Raw genomic sequence first — 10,471 nt, 5'->3', positions numbered from 1 at the left:
CATAGGTCGTATGAGTTGTAAGTGACTCGATGGCACATAATAACAACATCTACTTTTTATAGATTACATGTTTACCTACACTTTAGGAGTCCAATCTCTCCTCAAGTTATTTTTTTGTTTTAAAGAGAATGTCCATTGCTTTTAACATAGTCTCCAAAGTGATCCATGGCCTCTCAAATGTTAAGAACTCTGAACTAGATTCTCAAACATCTCATCTATCACAAACAGTCTTTGAGTATGCTCTTGAACATGGAAGATTTCTTTCTAGTGAAGATGTGCTGATATTTTCCCTAAATACGTTGTTTTCAGGGAGCTCTAGTGGTTCAGTGGGAAGGAATTGTCAACCCAGAGGCAAATGGTTTGAATCCATCTGCTTCTCAGAGGGAGAAAGATGGGCAATCTCCTCCTGTGCAATTTACAGCCCCTGAAAACTCCTGGGAGGATCATCTATGAGTCAGTTTAGAAATGATTATTGTAAAAACAGCATAGTCAGCATAAGGATGGTCAAGTCTGACTTCTCATAACTCCAATAAAAGAGAACTAATCCCATCAACATACACAGTACAAATCTAAGTCTTATAGCTTCACATGGTCTCCCACACTCTTGCACCTATTTGTACTAATCCCATCACCAATCTTACTGCTCTATTGGGTCAGAAATCTGTTGCAATGACTACACAGACTTCACAGAACCATACTTATGGTTATGGGATTAATGAAGGAAGTAAACAGACTAAAATAGAAATTGACAACAGGATACAACACCTCAGTCCAGACAGCTTTTCAAACTTGGTCACAGGCCATTTGACTTTCAGTATCATGGCTTAGGTCAGTGTTACAAAATGTCCTAAGTCCTGCATCTTTCCTCAGCCTTCAAGCAAGCTTAGGCTGACTGCTTCTGGCTTTGTCTCCATGGGGTAGTAGTTCTCTGTGAGGCTTCTGTTGCTCTTGTGTAGATCCCGGTCTGGCTGATGCAGGAATCTCTGCCCCTGAAGGACCCATACTGCTGCTGCTTCTTTGTTGATGAAATTCCAAAATTTTGCCCCTGAATCTTCTCTACTTAATCCTAGTGGAATGTCAAGACTAATCAATCCACTTTTGGATAGACTAACATACACTATTTGTATGACCTCACCCATCCACATGGCAAAGTCAATGGTTAGGAAAGCCATTTTTAACAATAACCCTTGACACCACAATGGACATGACAGCAACATGTTTTCACTATCATCAAGAGTTGTTGTATAATCAATTCTTGATCATGTTTCCTTATCTAAGTTGGGCTGTCTGAGGGGATATAAGTTAAGAAGTCTACAATAGAAATCTTTATTTTTAGACAACTCTAATAGTTTAGTTCATAGCCATTTGCTTATACCACTGGGTTCATGGGAATAAGATTGGTCAGTAAATCTCCTAGTGATTACAGTCTTGGAAAGATGATGGAGGGTTGCTGTGGGTCTTAATTGACTTGATGGCAGCACATTTGAGTTTTTGTTGTTATTGTTAGCTACTCGTGGGAAGCTCTCCTTGCCAGAAGGCAGGAGCGTGGTTCTGGGGAGTGCAGGAATCGTGGCAAGCTTTGGAGTGGACTGCTTTTCCGGGAATGTGTTTGACGTGCAGGTTTGCTCTGTCCCTGGAATGAGGCTAGCCAGTCTGGGCCTAGGGTTTGAACCAGGAGGCGGCCTTAAGCCCAAAGGCTGTACAGATGTAACTCGTGGTTGCTGTGATACTGAAGCCTGTGACAGTGATGTGCCAATCGTGGTAATGGGCACCCATGGTGGACAGTGTTGGCTGGAGCTTCCCGAATAAATCAAGCCTGGAAGCAGGAGCGGCATCCACTTCCAAAATGGCTTGCCTCTGGAAACTCTATGTATGAACAGTGCTCAGGCTGTTCATCCATAGGGTCGCTATGAGTCGTCTACGACTCGACGGCAGTAAACAACAACAACAACAACAACACTGCTTAATTGGTCATGACTCAGGCATCCCCAAACACAAGAAAAAGTTGCCTGGGCCTGTACTATCCCATAATCTGTTGTTAATCAGTCCACTTATTTTCAGTTTCAAATTGTTTCTGTTCATCTTACACCAACAAGGGTCCCTGATATAATGTCTACCTTGTTAGATTGTTAACTGAAAAGATTGCTAGTTCACATCAAATAGTCATAGCACAGGAGAGAAATAGGTAGTCTACTCACCTTAAGATTACAGTGTGGAAATCCAATGGAGGGTCAATGTGATTGAACACTCAATGGACAACTATGAGTTTGCCTTTTTTGGTTTCATTTCATACCTGTTGGGGGTGAAGTCCAAGCACATTTCTCCTCATGACTCTCTTTCCTTTTGCCCTGCACCAAACATGCCTATTCTACATCTCTTTCAAATAACTGACTTTCATGGAAAAGCTGAATAAGGAAAGCTCTTTGGGAAGACACACTTTCAATACCTCCAGGGTAGTCTTGGTCTCTGGTAGAGAAACACATACTGCTAAGTTATCAACTTCTACACATGCAGGAGGTGGTGGAGGTGGAAAGGCATATCCTTCTTGGAAGCGGAGACTTCTTAGAACAACGTGGATGAATCCTTTTGCTGGGTGAAATGTCTGTAAACATGCCCAGAAGTAGCGTATCGGATCAGTCTACCCACAAGCATTTCTATGAATACAGCAAAATCAAATGATCCTCTGTTCCACAGACACAAAATTCACTGTTTAAGAAATGCTCCCAACGTGACTTTTGTTCTTTGAGATTTCTTGTTCTCAAGATTCTGCTTTGCCCAGCAGTGGAGATGAAATTACTGATCATTCTGAGAACTTTGTCTTCTGCTCTAATTGTGACCTTCTCAAGATGAGGCCAGGCCCCAGGAATGACCACAGACCTTCTTAAAAGAAATCAGTGTGTGTGTGTGTGTGTGTGTGTGTGTGTGTGTGTTAGTTGCACTCATGTTACTTATCAATATTCATTAGACTCACTGATAGCTTCATTTTCTTTGAATTTTGGAAAAGTGGATTCTCTGAAATGGCATTGAAGACTGTCCACTTCTGGGGCACAGGGTGAAGGGAGTGGACAGAGAGCTTAATAGTGTACTGTTGCTTAAGTTTAGCTTGTCATGAGATCTTCCTGTGTTCTCTTTGAAACACACTGATTTTGTTTTCAGGGGATGAAAGTTCAATTTAAGACATTTAGAATTCTGGACAACACCGAATTTCTGTTTTTTTGTTAGGGTTTTTTTTGTTTGTTTGTTTGTTTTAGCTCAAGTCCTTCTCTAAGACACACTGAGAATTCTTTGTCTCTCTTCACACACACATGCACAATACCTTTTTTTAGAAGAAACATGGATTAAACTAGAACAAATTCTACAAAGTGACGTAAGTCCCTAAAGATAAGTTACAGTATAAGACCACTAATATAGAAATCTATAGAACTGTTTGCACACTGAATAAATCTTAAAGAGTTAATGGAGATGAGGGATGAAAGTGAATTCAACAACAAGAACAACAACTAGATAAAAAAGAAATTTTTTTCAAATAAATAAGTTGAGCATGACTCATAGTGACCCTTAGTATTTTTATCTGTATATTGTAGGTATTAATTGAGGGGATCAAGAAGGACTGGGGACAAAATAAGAAAAAAAAGAGAAAGACAAAATAAGAGATTATTTTGTGTCTATAATGTCACACTTTACTGTCTCAGTTGTTAATGAGCACGAATGTTTGTGATTGCACTACTAGTTTTACAGTTTCTGCAGGGTGCACCTTATCTCTATAGCATTAGAAAGCTGGGCCAGTTAACCAGCTCCCTTCCATTCAGCGATCCTCTTTCCCCAGCTTAAGTTATTTTCTCTGGAATGTTTTGAAAAAGAGCATGTACAGAAGCATTTCTACCCCCATATCATGTCATCAAGGACCTCTGGTGGGATGAGGTTTAACTCTTTAACACTGGCCCTTTGAAAGCAGAAAATCTGATGTTCAGCAGTTATTGCCTTTTGGGAACTCCAAGTACACCAGCCTTGCAGTTTTTAAAACAATGAACTCTTTTCTCCGGCCGTTTCTCATCTAGCTTGGCTCCCTGTGGAGACATGAGACAGACCCTCTGTTTCTGTTTAAGTAGAACAACCAGCATTGATGGTCCAGCTGGAGGGAGGTAGGTGGATTGACTGCATCAGGCTTTCAGGATTTTTCCCCCCTTTGCTTTTTTTTTCTTTTTTGCAGCTGAAAATGTGATACGGGTTTGCCATTTGTTTGCTTAATCTTAGTTCAGTCTCCCTTATAAAAATCCTGGTGGGAGAAAGAAAGCAAAGCTTCAACATGTGCATTGAACATGTGCATTGAACTTGGAACCAGAAACTTTACTCCTTGGAAAATTGCCTTCTGTGTATGGATATTACACTTAATCACATATATTCAGACAGTGGCAGGAACATTTTATTTTCTGGCTTAATATTCAGTTCACACAATCGAGTATACAAGTGACCATTTTTTTTTAACAAGTGACCTTTTGAACGCAGATTTCCTCTGGAGTTTCTTTAGGCCTCTGTTTATTTTAGTTGATGGAAACCCTAGTGGCCTGTCTGCAGTGGAACCAGATGTTTTTCATTTATAGATGGTGCACCTGACAGCGAGAGCCTGAGCAGGTTTGCTAGTGGGCAGCTGTTTGCTCACACCCTCAATGTCAATATATATTTAACCTGCGAAGAACAGAGAACAGATATGTAAGCCTGCTAATGTAAAGGTCAGTGGTTCAAATTTACCACTGTCTCCCCAGGAGGAAGATGGATGTCCTTTCCAAAAGACAGCATGCTGAACCTGATGGAGGGTGCTATGAGTTGGAGTTTGCTCACATAATCAGTGTCAGTATATACTTTAGCTGCAGAAAACAAAGAGAAAGTCTCATTTACTGAACATTTGTGTGTCAGGCCCTGCATTTCTTGCTTTAGATTAATCTATTGGTTGTCTAAATTTTCTAGTGTTGCTGTAACATAAATACTACAAGTGGTAGCCTGAATGATTAGAAATTTATTTACTCATAGTTTAAGAGGCTAGAAGTCAGAATTCAGGAGGCAAGCTCTAGGGTAAGTCTCTCTATCTGTCTCCTCTCTCTCCTTTCTCTCTGGTGAAATCCTCTTACCACTTCTCAGCTTCTTTTTGTAGATTCTTTGCATCTATATGGCATGTCTCTTTCACTCTGTTTGTGGTAACTTGCTTAATTTCCTCTTTTATGTGTCAAAAGAGATTGATTAAAAACACACTGTCACATTTATCCAGTGCTGCTATAACAGAGATACCACAAGTAGATGGCTTAAACAAACAGAATCTTATTTTTTGGCTAGAAATTCAGGGTTAAGATACTGGGTCTAGGAAATCAGGATGAAGAAACATCCTTGTTTCATTCAGCATCTGTAGACCTGTATTCCTTGGAGACCTCTATGTGTTCTGACCTCTCCTAGAGTCTAGGAGTTTTGTCGTGTAATTATTACTGTCCAAAATGATTAAATTAATTGCTGGTCATTAGTTCTTTGTAGTACTGAAAGCCCCTCACCCCAACTCACTTTTTGTTGTTGTTATTAGGTACCTTTATAGTGACCCTGTGAAAAATGATCAGAACCTTTCCTTATCCTATGCCATCAACACAATGTTCAAGCCCATTGTTGCAGTCACAATGCCAATCCACTTCACTGAGGGTCTTGCTACAGTTGAATGATGCTCTAACTTTCCCAGTGTGGTATCTTTTTTCCAGAACTGCCCTCCCCCCCAACATGTGCAAAACATGTGACATGATGTTTCACCATTCCTGCCTCTAAAGAGCACTCTGGTTGTACTTTCTCCAAGGCAGATTTGTTTGCCCCTTTGGCAATCTACAGTATATTCAATGTACTTTGCCAACACCACAATTCAAAGGCAATGATTCTTCTTTTGTCTTCTCTTGTTCAACTTTCAAATACCTAAGAAACAAGTAAAAGGTCATCGCTTGGATCAGGTACACCTCAGTTTTAAACCTAATACCCTTGCTCTTTAGAGAGGTCTTTGACAAGATCAATGCCTAGTGGACAATGTTCTTTTACTTTTGACTGCTGGGTCTGGTGGATAGGAAGTTAAGCTAACCCCCAAACAAGCCTACAGCCGTTCCTTAGGAGCAAGATGGGTAATACCTTCTCCTGTGATTTATAGTCTCGGAAAACTTACTGTTGGGTCAGTTACGAGTTGATTCGGACTATGGCAATGAGTGATAGAGTGAGTTGAATGAGTGAATGAATAAATGTTTATTGTGGATCCAAGTAACATGACATCCTTGAAAAGTTCAGTCCTTTCTCCATTTGTCATAATGTTGCCTGTTGATCCAATTAGTGGTCATCATAAGTCCGAACTGATTTCACAAGAACTGTATTTTTTGGTTCTTTATTTGTTGTTGTTATGTGCCATGGAGTTGACTACAACTTATATGGAGGGACCCTCTGAACAACAGATATGAACCTTGCTTTCTGTCTTGCACCGTCTTCATAATCTTTGCTATACCCAGGCCCATTATTATAATCACTGTGCCAATTCCATTCATCTTGTTGACAGTCTTCCTCTATTCCTCTGACCCTCCACCTTTCCCATGATGATGTCTTTTTCCAAGGACTGGCCCCGCATGACAACATACCCAAAGTACATGTGCCGAGGTTTTCCCCATGCTTGTCTATAAGGAGTATGCTGGCTGCGCTTAATCTAAGACAGACTTGCTTGTCCTTTTGGTGATCCATGAGATACTCATTACTCTTAACACAAAAATTCAAAGGCATAGATTCTTCCTCATTACTGTACATGCATTAACTCCTTTGTTGTTATTAAGTGTTGTCAAATTGTAGGCGACTCATAGTGACCCTATGAACGAAGGACCTGGACACTTGTATAACTTTCATCCTTTCTCCAGGTTCCTAGAGTTTCTGGAGGCAAGATATTTCGGAAGTTGATGCCACTCCTGAACTATTTTAACAATTTGATGATTTGGAATCTATATGTCTTCTCATCTGCAACTGAGGAAAGTGCAGTGCAGAGTCATTAACTAAACTGTACAATCAGAGAGGTGAACTAACACTGAGATTTGAACTCAGGCTATGTTGTTCCAGAACCAACTACCTTGGTCATGAATGGGCTGTGGAGGCCAGCAATGGTGACTCGTTTTCATTTGGTAGTCATTTGCTTCATTTGCTTTTACAAACATGTCACATTTGAATGAAAATTGTTGGTAGACAGGGGCAATATAAATGCATTTAAATTTTATGTTTCAGTTCTTGAGCCGATGGGACTCAATCCTCAACAACACATTATTCTGATACTTTGATCAAGATCACATACTCACTCACTTACATGTTCTTCAAGATAAATAATTGGTAAATAGAGATCTGAACCCTTAACTAAAGCTCTTGAATCAGTTCCAACTCACAGTGGCTTTGTAGGAAAGAATACAATTGCCCACATTGTTTCCAAGTCTGCGCTGTTACTGTTGTTGTCAGGTACCATCAGTCAAGCACAACTCATAGAGATCTTAGGAACAAAAGTTCTGAACTCTATTCTATCCTGCACCATCCTCACACTTCCTGACATACAAGACCCCATTGCAGCAGTCACCGAATCAATCCACTTGGTTGAAGATCTTCTCCTTCACTGACCCTCCACCCTTCCCAACATCATGTCCCTCTCCAAGGAATAGCACCTCCTATAAACATGTCCAGAGTGTGGGAGGCAAAGCCTCATCACTCTTGCCTCCAAAGAGCACTCTGGCTGCACCCTTTCCAGGGCATATCTGTTCATTCTCTTGGCCATCCATGGGCTTGTTCAGTGCTCTTCTCCAACACCATAGCTCAAATGTGTACTACTACTAGTAGGCTTACTAATGTACTGGTAGAGCCCAGATTCAAAGTCAGTTGAAATGAGGAAAATAAATCAAACAAAATGAAAACATCAAAACAAACATCGTTTGACTATTGGAACATGGAATGGATATAGCTTGAATGTTGGAAAGCTGGAAATTGTTAAAAGTGGAATGGGATGCATGAATATTGACATATTATGCATTAGTGTGATGTGATGGACCCACTTTGGCCACTTTGAATTAGATATTCATACGGTAAATGCAAGGAATGAAAAACAGAGGAAGAATGATGTTGCGTTCATAGCCAAAAAGTCAATTTCAAGTTCTATCCTGAAATACAATGTTGTGAGTGATAGGATAATAGCCATATGCATACTAGGAAGACCAGTCAACAGGACTGTTATTCATATATATGCTCCTCCTACATACAGAGCAAAAGAGGAAGAAATTGAGATTTTTTTTAAAAAACAAATTTTGCTGTCCAAAATTGACCAAACATGTAATCAGGATGCATTAATGATAATTGGTACTGGAGTGCAAAAGTAGGAAACCGTGAAAAAGGAACAGTAGTTAAAAAATATGGGCTTGGCAATAGAAATGAAGCTAGAAATAGAATGATAAAATTTTGTATTTACAAAGATTTATTCATTGCAAATACCTTTTCTTAAAGACACAAAACACAACTTTACACATGGATTTCACCTCATGGACTGCATAGGAATTAGATTGACTACATTTGTGGAAGAAATTGTCGGAGAAGCTCAATATCATCAGTCAAAACTAGGCCAGGGGCAGACTGTGGGTCAGATCATCAATTATTTTTGTTATGTGCCATTGAGTTACTTGCAACTCATAGCTACGCTATGTACAACAACCCTAAACCCTGTTGTATCCTGTCCCAACCTTTTTGTCTCTGACACACCTACTTCCAGTTCCCCAGTCAATGAATCAATTCTTCCCATCGAAGGTCTTCCTCTTTTGCGCTGTCCTTCCCAAGCATGACATCCCTCTTTAAGGACTTTTCCCTCCTTGTAATATGTCCAAAGTATGTCAGATGGAGCTTCAGAATACTTGCCTCCAAGGAGCAGCTTGGTCTCACCCTCTCTAGGAAAAACCCGTTTGTTCTCTTAGCAGTCCATGGTATATTCAATACTCCATCCAGCACTACAGCTTAAAGGCATAAATGATCTTTCTATCATCCCTAATCATTGCCTGGCTTTCTGATGCATAGCAAGTAATTGTAAACATTATGGCCTGTATCAGGCTCACTTTAGTCTCCAGACTGACATTGTTGCTCAAGCACTCTGGAGAGGTCCCTGACAGCAGATTTTTTCCAAAGCAATTTGTCTTTTGATTTCCTGGCTACTGGTACAAAGAGTGTTGATTGTGGAGCCAAGCAAACAAAAACTGATAACAATCTCAGTCTTTTCACTTTCTCTCATGATGTTGCCAGTTGGCTCAGTGGAGAGAATTTTTGTTTTCTTGATGTTGGGCTTTAATCCATAGGTAAGGCTGTACTTCTGGACCTTCTGCAGCAAATGTCTCAGGCTTTCCTCAGTTTCAGAAACCAGTGTTGTGTTATCTGCGTAACACATGTTGATCAGTCTTCCTCCAATCCATGGTAATATTCTTTTCCAGCACCGTAACTCAAAGGACCAGTAGTCAAGTACTTTATTTTTATTACTTTTTATGGAGTAATAGATTTTTATTTTAGACACTTTCACAAAGTTTTCATTTAAGAATTTTTCCAGTGAAGATCTGCAGGTGCTCAGCTCAGGGCCCAGGCTCTCCCTTGCCCAAGTGGTGGGGTGGAGGTGTGTACTTCCCTTCCTTTATCAACTTGTCCCTCTGCTTCAAGATGTCAGCCATCCGTTTAGTCATTTTCTGATCAAGCAAACATTCTCTGAAATCATCATACTCAATCTTGCATTCTTTTTCTGCCCAGATACCACCAATCCCATGGGCACATTCTGTCCACTCTTTTTCAAAAGCATGGCATCAGGATGAAAGCCTGTAAGGCTGCTCTGCACTTTGGATTGTCAATCATTGGTCTACGTTAATGTTCAGCCTTCTCTGCACATCAATGAAAGGCATGGTGTACAAGAGTAAAGCCCTTGGTCTTCTCGATCACCTCTGCCACAGTACAGTCACTAGTCAAGTACTTTATTATGGTTTTTAGTTTCATTTCACCTTTCCTCCTACTCTATCGAGGATCTGCTACGATCCTTTGTATAGTGGTCACCAGTGGTAGCTGGGCACCATCTATTTCTTCTGCTCTTAAGTTTGTGGAAATTAAAGTTAGTGTAATCAATTAATCTTTTGGAGTAATTTTTCTGGTACGTCTTTGCTTTCTTTCCTTTTTATCAAGAGATAGAAAGACCAATAATCATTCCTTAGATGGCTGCTCATAAGGATTTAACAACCTAGGATGCATAACATCATCTTTGCAGATTATGCTATGCCAATTGACCTTGATGTCTCCCTAAGGCTATGGTTCCAAGACTCCAGAAATGGCAACTTATCTTTCCAAGATGTTAAGTCAGGACTAAGAAGTTTTAAAAATATTATTCAAGGTTATAGTTTTGACGGAAGTAGCTTTACATCTTTCGCATAGGACT

General features: G+C 40.1%; 1 pseudogene; it reads right to left on the bottom strand.

Moving 5' to 3' along the window:
- Nucleotides 1-9,626: 9,626 nt before the first annotated feature.
- On the bottom strand, nucleotides 9,627-9,947 carry LOC102864049 (annotated as a pseudogene).
- Nucleotides 9,948-10,471: the final 524 nt, after the last annotated feature.

Source organism: Elephantulus edwardii, unplaced genomic scaffold (genome assembly GCF_000299155.1).
Source record: "Elephantulus edwardii isolate Elephantulus edwardi_28Jun2011 unplaced genomic scaffold, EleEdw1.0 scaffold00400, whole genome shotgun sequence".
Taxonomy (NCBI): Eukaryota; Metazoa; Chordata; class Mammalia; order Macroscelidea; family Macroscelididae; genus Elephantulus; species Elephantulus edwardii.
The sequence above is the reverse complement of the archived record's forward strand: the minus strand, read 5'-3'. Positions and strand labels throughout refer to the sequence as shown.